Source organism: Haemaphysalis longicornis, unplaced genomic scaffold (genome assembly GCF_048455015.1).
Source record: "Haemaphysalis longicornis isolate Haplotype H1 unplaced genomic scaffold, Haemaphysalis longicornis Haplotype H1 scaffold_13, whole genome shotgun sequence".
NCBI classification, from domain to species: Eukaryota; Metazoa; Arthropoda; class Arachnida; order Ixodida; family Ixodidae; genus Haemaphysalis; species Haemaphysalis longicornis.
This window is the reverse complement of record NW_027526233.1, coordinates 35,026,564-35,041,841: the sequence shown is the minus strand read 5'-3', so window position 1 is coordinate 35,041,841 and position 15,278 is coordinate 35,026,564. Positions and strand designations below refer to the sequence as shown.

The 15,278-nt window shown below is 44.5% G+C and overlaps 1 pseudogene; it reads left to right on the top strand.

Annotated features, from left to right (window-relative positions):
• Window positions 1–607: 607 nt before the first annotated feature.
• LOC144163777 (uncharacterized) lies at window positions 608–11,928 on the top strand (annotated as a pseudogene).
• The last annotated feature ends 3,350 nt before the right edge of the window (window positions 11,929–15,278 follow it).

The following is a 15,278-nucleotide window of genomic DNA, read 5'->3' as shown; positions in this document are numbered from 1 at the left end:
AGATGGAAATAATTTGGCACCTCAGAGGAGTGTTTATAGATCTTGCTTAGTGAAATGTGCTGAGTATACAAATAATGGAAAGGCATATCCTGAATAGAAATTATTTCTGCCCACATTACACGCAGTGATGAAACATGACATACTGCAGTGTAATGTGAACTGTTTCTTCTGCTAAAATGCCACTGCTGTGCTTCTGAGAATACATGTGGGAGGCAGCGATGTCGCACCTCCTAAATGTTTCTTTCTCAATAACCAAAATTCATTTCACCCTTTCCCTCCTGTTCATTAAAAGCTGAAGTTCCCACCCACCTTCCCCTCCCTCCAACCATCTATTTACTCACTCCAGGCTCCCTCATCTGAAGTCTGAATTGTGCCTTCAGACTGTTGCCCCAGACCGAAATGGTCCCCTTGTTTGTCATTTTCACTGCTTTTGCAGTAACACCCTATCCTCGCTCCACTCTCTTCATATCAGATATCAAATTGAGCCCTACCTCAGATAAATAGTTACGCAAATACACACCAACGAAAATCTCAGGGAAGGGCTACGAATGCTAATGGCATTCAATCGAAGGCTCTGCAATGCCAGACACATCTCTTTAGTTACGCAATGCATGGCCTACCAACAGAAGAACGTTGCTGTACTCCGTGTGGAGGCCCCCCACGGGTGTACACCCGGGACCCCCTGGGGCGCTTCCTGACGGGCTCTTCCTCGTCATCCGAGTCTAGGTTCGACGTGAGCTCGGCGTCCTTCAGCTTATCGAGTGCTTGTTGTAGAGTACCTGTACAGACAAAAACTGGGCCCTTATACGGAATGTGGTGAGTGATTAGACTTTTGTTGTCAGCAGTTGCACACGAATTTTCTTACACACCGCATTGCCTACCTTCCTTCTAGCATTCCCCTTTGTATAAATAATGGTTTTCCTGGTTAGATGCTTTCAAAGGCATTAAAATTCAAGCGACAAAAATGTATTACCACCAATCCTCTATACAGGTCAATCGCCTAACTTGAAGTGAAAAAAATATGACAAAAAACACCTTACAGAAAATTTCGCCAAAATCTTTTTTCTGGTCCTCATTCACCACTCGAATTCTCATCTACTGACGTCACCCATCAGAGCTGCCACACTTTCCCCGAATGTAAGTTCTTTTCATAGTACTCGGCAAGTTATACTCGGTACTTGACAGTGCTCTATAAGCTGTAGGTTATTTTCATAGTACTCAGCCCATGAACCCAGGTACTCTGCAACAGATATCCTCAGATGTGACTGCTACCTTATCCTGCAACCTTGCGTGTACTTCATAACATCCGTGAAGCTACCTATTTCTTCTGTGGGTGGCTCCATGGCAACTTCAACATCCAGTTGCTCCACCATCAAGCACTTTTATTAGGCACACTAAAATGACACTAGGCCACTGTACTGCCCTTTGCTTTGATAAACTCTCGTCACTTGCATGCTGGATGCAGCAGTGAACTGCCATGAATTTCTAACAGTCGCCACAGGGTGTTGACACACTACAAAACATGAAACAAGAATTAAGCACACCAACAAGACAATTACAGAGAACACATAACAAAAATCAACCCGCATAACATAGGTAGCTTTGTCGTGCAGCAGCAGACAGAGGTGATGGTAGATAGTAGGACCATAAGATCCATACTTATATCATCATGATCATCATCACCAGCCTATCTACACCCACTGCAGGGCAAAGGCCTCTCCCATTAATCTCCAATTACCCCGGTCCTGGGCTAACTGCTACCAATTTATCTCCGCAAACTTCTTGATCTCATCTGCCCCTCTAACTTTCTGCCACCCCCTTCGACACTTGCCTTTTCTAGGGATCCACTCTGTTACCCTTAATAACCAACGGTTATCTTGCCTTTGCATTAAATGCCCCTCCCGCATTCACTTCTTAATTTCTACTACTTAATATGTCGTTCACACGTATTTGTTCCCTGACCCACTACGCTTTCTTCTTGTCCGTTAATGTTACACCTATCATCTTCCGCTCCATTGCCCGCTGAGTCGTTCTCAATTTAAGTTGAACCCTCGTAGTGAGCCTCGAAGTTTCTGCCCCGTAGGTGAGTACCGGTAAGATGCAGCCGTCATACACTTTCTTCTTCAGCGACAATGGTAGGCTGCTATTCATTATCTGAGAATGTCTGCCATATGCACCCCACCCCATTCTGATCCTTTTAATTATCTCTGCCTTATGGTTTGGATCCCGGGTCACAACTTGGCCTAAGTAGATATATTCGCTTACGACTTCCACTGCCTCGCCACCTATCTCAAACCGGTGTGTTGTCCCGATGTTATTAATCATTACTTTTGTTTTCTGCATATTAACTCTCAGGCCCAGGGTTCTACTTTGTTCGTCCAGTGCGGAAAGCATGCTTTGCAATTCGTCCCCCGGGTTACTTAGCAAGGCAACGTCATCAGCAAATCTGAGGTTAGTGAGGTATTCTCCATTAACCCTCACACCCAGCTGTTCCCAATCTAACGTTCTGAATACTTCTTGTAAACATGCTGTGAATAACATGGGGGAGATTGTGTCTCCTTCTCTGACGCCCTTAAAGGCAACACTTTTAAGCTTCCCTTCCTTATAGGTATGAATACGCCAATTAACCCGTACCTAAGCTAAGGTCCTTGTGAGCCACCTTTCAGCGCAAGCATGCCATCATGTACCGTGACGTGTTCCAAGTTTACTTGCCATGGCTAATTAAGAAGCTTAAATGTCGTATGTGGCTGCAATAAACTCCTACATTGCTTTTTTAAGGCTGTCTGAAGTCATTCTGATAATACAAAGGCATAGCTCTTAAAAGATATACATTTTTTCAGAAAATTTTTAAGAGCTTCTTGGGAGGCCAACAAGAAAAAAAGTGTTGCCTTTAAGCTTGTTGATTTTAGAGTTAGTAGAAAAGCTATTATGCAACCGAGTCGAAGTAAGAAAAGAACGTATGACATCTCTCGTGGCAGCACGAAACTTGAGTGGCCGTTTTCCGTGTAGCACATATTAGTATCTGAGCAGGATGCTTGTGCTCTAATGGTTGAAAGACTGAAATTTACTTTATGCCAATGACCGCCATTAACCCAAAGGGCAACTTTATGCATTCTGGGACAATGAGGGGAAACACGGTTTACATGTACGATGTTTACCCCCCGTGGAAGCTCACAACTTAAAGCATCCTGCTGGGAAAAAGAGCTTCAGATTGTCCCTTGCCTCATCGGATTTCTTTCAAAAAGCAAAAACAAAAATGCAGACGCAATAAGATTTCAGGGCAGGTTGAATCTTTTCAGTTGGTCTAAATTTATAGTAATCTGCATGCAAAATGCCTCATTGCCCATGGGCAACCTCGGTGCATAAAACCCCAGAATTTGGGGGTATTATTTTCCTCAGAGCAAGTATAATGCAAGCCACCTGCATCTACATTAGGGTTATTCACGTGTATAAAATTGTCCCTCCTTGGTTGTGCTGTGATATTTTAAATACTACGTAAAAAAAGAAAAATGTAACTTACTGTACGAGTGCAATATTTTGACATCGTGCTGAACCCAGTGCCTTGTAATTGGCTCACGTCTTCGCATGGCTTGGATGACTTGTTGCTTGGATGAAAAAGGTGGCCAAAAAGCAGTGATCCCGGTTTCATTCCTTTGTAACCACCACTCTGGCACAGCATACGTGCTCTTGTCCTTCAAAAATTCGACTACATGGAATCTGTGGAATAAAATTTATTTGGGTTAGGCTTTTTACTGTGACCTGCATTTCAAAACCATCAGAGGGTTACCCCATGAGAACAAATGTACTTGTATGTGTGTATTTTTTGTTTTTTTCAATTTTTTTTATGCACGTACAGGTGAATAACCTAAAAGTGAACTCAATTGTTTTGTAACCTTTCTAGTTCGCAATAAAAAAAATTGAAATGCATAAGCAGTGGCTGCAGTTTTTGCCAACTTTGTGGCTTTATGCCTGGAAAGATGCACGAGTCTTGTCTAAATCTTGAAAGGTACTGCAGTCGAATGGTAACAAACACACACCAAATCTCGCATCCTGAAATGAATTAACAATGCCTTAAAATACTAAAAACGATCCACACACTATATCAGAGCTTTTTGATGCCCCCTCAGTACCTGAAAAGTGACCAACATCAGGATGATAGGTAGTGTCAGCCTGATATTTTTTTATGTCCCAGCAAAAGAGTGCTGATCTAGAAAAATTAATGAATAGAAAAAATGATTAGCTTTAATGCGTACAGAAAAACATCAACATAAAAAAGACGTGTCACGGTTTTCTTCAAATACCGAAAAAAAAGGCTCCTAGGGGCTGTGAAGGCAAAATACAAGTTGGGTTCATTGAAAAGACTGTTTTATTCTGATAACAGCGATACCAATTTCATCACAAAATTCAAACAAATGATGTACATATTAAAGAAAGTAGAAGAAACAGTCGGAACTGCCCAATTCCTTTCTCACCACGCCGCTATAATATCATAACATTGCGTGTGTAATCAAGGGTAGCCTACCAAAGCCACTGCTAAGATACATAATGGGGCGCTTGTAGTGGAGTGTCTGGTACTGTTTGATCCTGTCACTTTCATGCTTACGTGCAATTAACACAGTGATAACTGTTTGTACAGCTGGCCTCCATTGCGTCACACCTGCCCTTTAAACACTGTTGCATTAAATTGGAGTTTACTGACATTTCTTGCCTCCCCTCGCCCCCCCCCCCTTAATGGTGGCTCAGTGGCTAAGGTGCTGTGTTGCTGTGCTGCTGAGGCCAAGGACCCGGGTTCGATTCCCTGCTGCGAGCCGCTTTTCTTGTAAGGCGAAAAGCGAAAACGCCCGTGTGTTCGATATTTCCCTGCCGTTTAACGGGTCCCCAGGTGGTCACAACTAATCCGAAGCCCTTTAATACGGCGCGCATCATCGCCTGCGTTGCATCGGCGCGTTAAGCCTCATTATCAATTAACCATTTGCTGCGTTTTTCTTTTTGTTGCAAAGCATCTTTCGAGGCTGGAATGGCGCTGAAAGAATTAGAAAGAGCTATGGTTCTTATGAATGAACAATGTACATCGTATTTTGTCTTCACGGCCTTTTTGAAAAAGCCTAACAATAGAACTGCAGAAAAACTACATTCTGTTCAGTTAAAAGACCCACTGAAAACCGTAATGCATACATGAGATCTAATTACCATTTTAACCTTGCGTGGTGCGGATGTGAGAAATGAGTGTTTTCCTTCAATCATCACCATCATTATCATCATTTATTATACTTTAGTGGGCCCCTTGCGGGGTTATTACATAAGGGGAGAGCAAGTACAGAAATTCCACAGCAGGTGATGGTTGATGGTACAGGCGTAGAAGTGAGGCAGATTCATAAAGAAATGGCAGCAACACAGCAAATATATATACATATGTACCTAAAGGAACTGTAACAATAAAAATAAGGAGCGATGACCCCTTTCAAAATAATTGATATGAGCCATTGATTGGCCACATGAACCAATTCAATCCCACACATGTCCCCACCCGCAGTCACGTCACACAGCACTCACTCTCATGCACTCATAGACATAGAGTCGCTGACCGCGCGGAGTGGTCAAACCATTTCGCCAGGCGGGCGGCGCATACACAAGGCCACAGCCGAACGCCTAGCGTAGTTCTGGCGCGGACAACATCCCAGTGTCCTGGCCTCGACGCCCCGCAGTTGTCCGCGCGCGCTCGCCGGCACAACGAGGGAGTCATTGCTAATCCCCTGAGGAACGCCACCGGACCCTAGCATGCGAGTACAGAAAGTAAACACGTACAGAGTGCAGTAGCTTGATAGGGACAGCTGCATTCTTTGTTTCCTCTTTGCCCTCGCATGCTAGGACTCCTGAACGAAGGAAAACACGTATTTCTCACACTAGTACCACGTAAAGATAAAATGACCCACTTGTCACGCCAATAACACGTAAGAGAAAATGAGGGCGCCGTCAAACATAATTAGGCCCATGGTTTCGTAATTAGCGTAGCAAGGCAGACGGTGCGAAAAGAACTGCAAATACTCACGGCTTGGCCATCTGGAACTGCAAAGTTTCCTAGGATGTCGAGGCCGCAACACCTTCTCTTCACAGTTGCACAATGGAGGTGGCCGCTGCCAAAATGGACAATCCCGCCACTCCCGACTCCCGCCAACGACAGCCCGCGCAGGGATCGTGAGTCATAACATGTACAGTTATTCCGTTCGACTCCTCCTTATCAGCCGGGCTCCGCTGGTTCACCACAAGTGAGAGGGCGCTTTATTCGGTGGTAGCGTAAAGCATATCTGTCCGTCTACTGCCAATGAAAGGGCGCTTCGATCGACAATTGCATATAGCACCTAAAATAAGTAAGTACTGCTGTCCGTGGTGCAGCCAAATAAACTAAAGGGTGTTTTCAGCGCACCCTGGGTCTTGACAAAACGTTCCTTTATTTGTTTGCTTGCCAGGTTCTGCGCGATAGTTACGGTTTTTTTCGAGGATTTATTCTTTTGGGGGATACCTAAGCTTGAAAATGCCTGTTACTCATATCACACAAAATTGCGTACTGGCGGGTCTGCTCACAAGTGGATTGCAGATGACTCAAGTAATTGATGAGGGGAAGATTGGGATAGAGATTGAAGAAGCCGAAATGTATCTGCAAAAGTTCGAGCTCTAATTCCTTGCTTTTTGATTGATTCGTTCTCACGAGGGCTACTGGGTTTCGGTGTTTTCTACACCCTGAGGTTAAGAATGGTACAATTTTCATCTCCGGATTTTAAACATACCATTTTTGAACGCTCACGTTGTTAAAACAAGAAAATACCAGGTCTCAATGTAAGGCATGATTGCAGAACTCGTGTGTAGGTAGTCCGCATACGTAGACCAAGTAGTCGCTTCACACTGCCAAGGCTCTAACCTGGAAGCAACTAATCATTTTTTTTCACTTTCTGCGATATAGAAGCTATCACTTTTCATCTCTGTCTTCAAGTTTTAACCGCTCTCATTGCCTACATCACGGGGCACATGCAAGAGTATCCACCGCCCTTTATTACACTTGCTTAGGGGAATCAACCCACAATGTGTTCTCAGCGCGATGTCAAGTAAAATTCTGGTAACCTCAAAACAACTTATCGAATGAACAAAAATTATAACAGCCACATCATTCTATGTATTATAAAAATTGCGCTAAAGGAAAGGACTAGAGTCTTACCGCCCGGCACGAGCGATATCTGATCGAGTTACCAAAAATAGAACTCGGTAGTAAGATATTGTTTAGTTTATTTCTTTACAAGCAGCCCCACTATAAGCGTCCAAGACTCACGTAGACATGTGAATGTTAATACAGACACACGAAATATTAAATGGGAGCCAGCAGTGGGAAAACGGCGAACGCGTTAGGTACGTTAAAGTAAAAACTGCCGCTAACTGCAGTCACTTGTTTCCTAATCCTGCATATGGAACTGGCACACACCTGGGGAAAAAGTGGCCTATAGTGGCCTTAACAACTTGGTGGTGGCGATGTCATCGTCGGCGCGTTTAGGCCTCACCATGGATTCTTTCCCGATTTTTAGTGTCTGAAGCCATCGTCTAACAACGTGAATTGCGATCATTTCTGGAAACTCCATCGGCTGTCCAGAACCCAACTGCAGGGCAAACGTACAATAAGCCCATGTGCGTCCTATGCACGTGACAAGGCCCACGGATATGCCAATAGAAAAACCACTGCTTCATGGTTGTTTGGCTGTCTTTTAACTGTGGGGGGTGTTTTTGCTGTTCAGCCCGCCTTCCATTGAGAGCTGTGACAAGAACGGAGACAGATCATAGATAGATAGATAGATTCTATATACATATATATATATATATATATATATATATATATATATATATGAGACAGAGAGAGAGAGAGAGAGAGAGAGAGAGAGAGAGAAAGAACTTTATTACACATATAATGTGAGCGTGGCTCCTCAATCCAGGAGCAAACTGTTCAGAAGCAGGAGCCGTTCCTCAGGTCGACAGCTGGATAGCAGTTTAATGGGAGACCCATTAAACTGTGCATGGGGCCGATGGGGTTTATTTTTTTGCCCGTTGCAGGTGTTCTTTCAGAGCTTGGATAATTTAAGCTGGGGTGAGGGAACTATAGTATCTGCACTCAATAGGATCGAGCCTGTCGCGAGCGAGGTCCTCTAGCGCATTGATGTTAGCGTCCGACTAATTAGAAGTTCCCTGTAGGAAGCGCTTATAATGCCAGGTTTGTTGAGTATTTCCAGCTTGGCTAGAATTGAGTACTGTTAGCAAAACAAAATAAATGGTGTACAGCACCCATGACTAAAGAAAGCTTCGGGGTAAACAAACACTTCAGTAGAACGTATACAGTCCCAATTAAATCTCGCGCTTCGCGCGATGACGTACATCAGCCGCAAGCACGACTTTAATCACCGAACAACGTCACTACCGACACATACATATGCTTTCGCACTCATTACATGATTGCGTATCTGGCTTGACGTTATTGTAGGACATGCTGACACATTTCTTTTCGCATATTTTTAACGCTGTGCAGTGCCAGTGCTGTTGCACGGCTTTCGGGATTCTATCTGAGGTCAGGCACAGTGTACCTTTCATTCAAAGGCCGCGGAACAACCGCGGCCGTGGTATCCGCAACTGCCAAAAAACAAAAACCATTGCGAAAATGTTTCAACACAACACAATACTAAAAAACAAAATATTCAGTGAAAGGCTTAAAAAGAACTTATTGTCATGGGGAAATGCGAATCGTTGACGTCACTTTGCGACCGAAACCGAAAGTAGCAAGTAGCAAAAGCGCCGACAGCATCAGTTTGTTTACATCCGGCGTGTTGCAATGGCGCCCGGCCCGTTCTTTCAAACTGACGTTGCCCTGCAATGAGAGCTTGCTTCTGGGCTAGTTTGTATATTACTACTCATAAAACACTGCGCTAAATTGACATTGACGAAGACGAAGGACGGCGCAACACAAGATGCACAGACACGAAAGCGCAACTTGCGCTTAGTTGCGTTTTCGTATGTGTACATCTTGTGTAATGTCTATGTAGCCCAGTGTTTTATAAGTAGTTGCCCTGCACCGCAGTTTGTAGTCAGCGTGCCTATGTGGTCAACTCAAAGGACAATGTGGAAATCTTCAGTGCGTAGAAACGTGTTTCGTCGTAGAAGCAAGCAATTTTCGTGGATATGAAAATGAATGGCGAGAGATCGATCGATTTGCCAGCTGTTTTGTGCCTATCTGTTCAACGGAGACAGAACCTTCGGCGTTGATGAAGAGAAACAACCAGTGTGTAGTAGTGCGAGTGCTACGCTGTGAATGTAAGCGTGAGTATTGTTGCTGCAATAATATGTTGAAAACAGTCGGCTTCATGTCGTTATTTTTCGGCTCATCCTCTGCTACATTCATATATCTGGGTAATTTAGTAGCATATATGGGCTGTACATTTATTTGTACCAGTTCTTGGGGCGCTGGCGTAATATTTTTTTAATCTCTGTGAGCAAGTATTTGTTGGAAGCTCGAACGAGTCGCATCACCGCTGTTCTAAATAGACGACGCCCGCTATCCCTCTCTCTCCGTCACGAAAGCGTGTTTTGTTTGTGTTTGCATTTTTTGCATTTCAACGTCACGAAGGGTAACCAATCAGGATGTATTTCTTTGGCGGTTTTTTTTTTGAGCCATTGTGGTAATAGCGCGCGCAAATTTCAGGCAACGGTAAGCAATTTCCACTCAGTTTTCTTGGCTGTGTGCTTCGTTATCGCGTTGTTGCGGCAACAGGTAGAGTCGGAAAACAAATCGTCGCTCCGGCTGGCATCACTTCTTTATCTGTGGCATAACCGTCAACATCCGCGAGTTTCTCTGCCAGCTGCGATGTTGCGAGCCGCCGCTGATCGCAACGCAAGGCGGCGGGAACTTCGGTGGGTCAAAGCTCGCGCCGCAAGTCAGCTAAGAGATGCTCAAGTCCCCTACTTCAGATACAAGCCTACCCTTAGCTCTGACTGCGATGATCCTGGGAGCCACAGCCGCCGGGAGGAAGTTTGCTCTCAACATCGTGGGTTTTGTCTGAAGGTGATTGCTCTGACGAAGGACGTGGGGACACTTCTGAGGACGATGGCACTTTTGAAGAGCAAGCTAGTTCATCTGTCGCTTCCGAGACCAGTCTATTAGACAAGCTACGTGATTGGGCTGGCTCCCACAACATTTCTCATGCCGCCCTGAACGACTTGCTGCGGATTCTTAAAGAGCTGAAACCGGACCTCCCCTGTGATGCCAGAACGCTGTTAGCGACACCAAGGGAATCTCCTATTCGCCGCCTTTCGAATGGAGAATATGTCCACTTTGGACTGAAGGCAGGACTTGCCAAATGCCTGTCTTCGGGTTTGCGTGTGGCTGACTTGCAACAGCTTCATTTAACTTTGAACATCGATGGCCTGCCACTGTTCAAGAACTCTAGCCGCTATCTGTGGCCAATACTGGCAATGGTCGAAGAAACCAGAGATAGTGGACCTTTCCCCATTGGAATTTTCTGTGGTGTAAAGAAGCCTGCCAGCCTGGATGACTACCTCGATGAGTTCATAAAAGAAATGTGTGAAGTTCAACGAGAGGGTGTTGTGTGATCTGGAAAGCGGTGCCAAGTGATTATACGGGCTGTAGTGTGTGATTATCCTGCAAGGGTATTTGTGCAGTGTGCCAAGGGTCACACGTCGTACTACGGGTGTGACAAGTGCACTCAGACAGGAAAGTGGCTGGGCAGAATGACTTTTCCCGATTCGAACGCACCTCTCCGGACTGATGCATCATTCAATGCACAACTGCAAGAGGAGCATCACACTGGAGTTTCTCCAATGCAGCAGCTTGGTTTGAAAATGGTCACGCAGTTTCCGATAGATTACATGCACCTGGTGCTGCTTGGTGTCGTTCGAAAGTTTGTGAAGTACTGGGCTGAGGGGCCGTACACTGTCCGCCGATCGGATGCCCAGCTGGCTGTTATCAACGAAAGGATCTCTTTGCTGCACCCGTATACGCCTTGCGATTTCAGCAGAAAGCTTCGGCCAATGAAAGATGGGGAGAGGTGGAAGGCAACGGAAGCCAGGCTGTTTTTGCTTTACATCTGCCCCTGCGTGCTAAAGAGAATGCTTACTGAGGAATCTTATGAGCACTTCCTAGTCCTCCATGTCGCGATCCGAATCTTGTGTGCAAAAGACTCCTCCAACAAGCTGGTTTCGTATGCTGAAGAACTGCTTAAGTTCTTCGTGGAAAAGGCGCGATCAGAGAAACTTTATGGTGAGACTGTTTTGGTGTACAATGTGCACGGACTTATTCATCTCGCACAAGATGCTCGAACATTTGGTCCTTTGGACTGCTTCTCAGGCTTCCCATTTGAAAACTATCTGGGAAGCTTGAAAAGGGCTGTCCGCTCTGGGAACAGGCCATTAGTTCAAGTTTTCAAGCGAATAATGGAGAATAATTCTGTAACCAGCGAAGCAGAGGATGTACGGTCACTTTCCCATGAACACGTTCGAGGCCCCATTCCAGCAGGGGTCAATAATGCAAGGCAGTTTGGAGATGTAGTGTACAATGGGTGCACCTTGAAGACAACTGAACCGGACAATTGCATCCTTCTCCACACTGGCAAGTTTGCGATTGTTGAGAACATACTGAGCTGTGACGGGAAAGTGCGCATTGTGGGGAAGCGTTTTCGCTCCGTGGAAGACCTGTACACTTATCCATGCAGGTCAAGTTTGCTTGATGTGGCAATGGTGAGCCGACTGTCCCTCAACAATTTTGTCTGCGAACTTGACGACATCAAGGCCAAGTGCTGTCTCTTCCCAAGTGGTAATGCCTACGCCTGCTTCCCAATCCTTCATTCAAGAAACTCGTGAACTGAAGTGACAAATTCATTTTTGTGTTTTAGGTTCCAAAGGTCACCTGGGCTGCGAGGCATAGTAATTTGAACCACTTTTAGATCTTTAATTAAGCTGATTGATGAGGAGGTTTACTGAGCAGACGCTTCACAGGTGATGAGGCGCACCGTAGTGGAGGGCTCCAAATTAGTTTTGACCACCTGGGGTCTTTAACATGCACCGAAAGCTCGAGCCTACGGGCATTTTCGCTTTTTGCCTCCGTCAGAGAAGTGGCCACTGCAGCCAAGAATAGAACCCACATTTTTGGGATCAGCAGCACAACGCCATATCCACTGAGCCACTGTGGCGGGTGATCTTTAATTAAGTTGAAATATTGAACAGAAGTGGAGCCTAGATAATAATAATAAAAGGTGCAACAGCAGGGATTCCAATCTGCAACCTTGAACCCAGCTTTGGGCTAGTGAAACTACGTTAACTGCTTTTGTACTTGGGTTGTAGTTGCAATATGTGCACGGTAGTCTATTTCAGTAAGCTGTTGTGACAGGCAGTTTGGCTGTATACCAATGGCACCAACAAAAGCAAAGCCTCAATTACAAAAACTGAGGCATTCAGTCCATTCAGTGTAGGGTTCTCAAAAATGTTGTTTTCAGGACACTAGATGTCTGTTGAGGTTGTAGCGCTTCAGGGAGTGGACTTGTGTTATTTTCGGCTAGATGAAACAAGGTTTAAAGGTCCAGACCAGTTCATTGCTGTGCATCATGTGGTACCATGAACAGCAGCTTGAGCGAGCATTTGATAACATTGAGTTTTTGCTTGATTTGCAACAGTGAGAACTTGGAAATGTTTAGATAAAAGATGAAAAAAATTGTTTTGAAAGAGAACAAAAAGAAACGCATGAGCTGAAACCGCATAGTGGTCAACGTTAGTCATGCATTGCCAATCCCAGCTTTTAAGGGGTGCAGTAGACTGTGCCATCAACAGCCCTCCATTCGGGGTCTGCTCAGTGCTGATAAACAAAGCCAGCAAGCATTGTTTGCTTACAGGTAAACTACACGCTCCGCTACATGAGGGCAAGTTTAGAGTTTTTTGTGCTTTTAGATGGTGACAAGACTTTTTGCGACTTTCTTTTTCTCATCTATCTCCTTTCACACATAACTCATAGCTATGAGAAGCACCTGTCGTTGGGCAAGTGAATGCCTTGCCTACACTATTGAGTGTGAAAAGTCAGTTTGTTTTTTGAGGTAAACAGACTGCACTAAACATGTTTGTTTTAATTGTGTGACTGCTTGATTGTGCACATGGGGATTGTGTCAATCAGTTTGTTGGAGAGATATGGTGCTAGAGTACTTCTGCCTTGGAAGATTTTTAAAGGGCCATGAAGAGCGAGTAAAACTTTAATTTCAAAGAAGTCATCTTTGACACCACACTCAAGTTGATTCCATCTCCAAAGGATGTGTCCTTTACCGAATAAGGCAGGCAGTAATACTAAAAAACTCCCAAGTCTTGCGCTGCATGGCACCAGCAGTGTTTAGCATTAAAACATGACACTGAACACACAATTTAGCAATAATTGCACATTTGCATTTAAGTGATCAGATCAAAAGGAAGGCGATTGCACTGCTGCAGTTGCCTAGTCATATTTTTTGTGAGTGGCTTTGGTCTATGGCTGCCAAGTGTCAAAAGAAATCTTCGCAGTGTAATAAGTCCCAACAAGGGCGTGGTAAGTTGCCACTACTTCACCTGTATTCTTTAATGTCTTGATGATTTGTTAAGAGTTTGCATTAATGTCATATTGGTCAATACAGCCATATGAATAAACAAAATTTATCTTTGGTCTGCATGGGCTCTTGAAGGGATAGTGTAACGGCAAGCCACCTGCTCGTACTGTGGATGGTTTGTGATGGACTAGACAAAAAGTCACATTGGGCATGTTTTTTGTATTGTGCTTGTGTACACGTTTTTGAAGTGATGAATTTGTGTAAATAAATTTAAAATTCATTGATTGTCTAGGGCAGTGTGACCATCTTTTCCCTCTTGATGTTAGCCCAATGCACACATTTTGTTTCAGCTTTCGTACACCAAACAGAACACTACATGTCGGAGAGGTCAGGTTTGCTTATTTTAACTGTGGCTTTGGCTGCTTGTCCCTTCTTCTGTTACCCATCAGTATCAGCATTTAGTCAAACTTTCCACTTCTTCCACCTTTGCCACCCTGCACTCGCTCCAGGCTCGATTCCATAATGCTCACAAGCGATTGTGGGTGCCGCAAGAACCGTCAAGGCACAAGCAGCATGCATGCCGCGCTTTCATATGTCGGCGCTGTTGCTATGGGGCCAGCATTGTGAGGGCAGCTCGCTCCATGCACTATCTGCACCCTGTGGTTCTGTGCTCCCCTATGCTCACTCTGCTGACAGGGCAATGCAGAAATAAATACAGCACTCTGTGAAAATTATGCAATGTTGTTCATCAACTGCTAATACAATAATAATAGTAATCACTTGAACGGGAATGATACATGACAAGCACTGTACATGTGGTTGGTAGCTGCAGTACTTAGATAATTGTCTTAAATTCTACAGTATGTTTCGTGCTTTTGAAATGGGAAATTAGCAAGTTTACAGCTTATGCCAAGACTGCTGCATGTGGTAATCTTGTCAGCAGTTGCACGCTGCTTGACTGGATGAAAACCTACGCAATTTTGAATTTTGTTTCCGTCAAATGTGCTACATACATTATGAAAATGCTAAATGTGTTCAAGCTGACTTTTCCAATTGCCATTTACTGGTTTGCAAGGCAGTCGGGTACATTTGTTGTGTGTCGGCTTTCTTTCTGAGCTCCTGTGGTACACAGCCTCATTAGAGTACCATTTCGAATAAGCCTAGCTCCGGTTTCTTGGAAGCCAGCTTTCGTGCTGGACAGCTTTTGCCAGAATGATCCGAAGCTTGGCGCACATCAGAAAGAGACAGCAGCAGACTGGTAATCTTGACAAAGCTCAAGTAGCGTAGTTGCAAATCAACTACCACCCACCACAGAGCAAGCAGCCCGTGTCAGCTTGATCTGGGACGAAATAATAAAATGTCACTAAACAAACTAGATGTGGCCGCAGGCAATGTGTTGTGACATTAACAGTATGACATAGTGGAAAAAGGACTTACACCACCAGGATTTGCTTCACTGGCTGTGTGGTGCGGTTGGATGGAGCTAAATTTTGAGATTTATACGAAGGAGTGTAAAAAGTTTATGTACGCACCATTCATTGCGTTGAGCAACAGCATGGTGAGCATATGCAATTTTTACTCAGTATTGCGAACATGATAAAATTTCTGGAGCTGCCCTTTAGAGTTGACTGACACTGAAGTGCCAATTTATGACATAACAGTGATGTCACTTGAGGA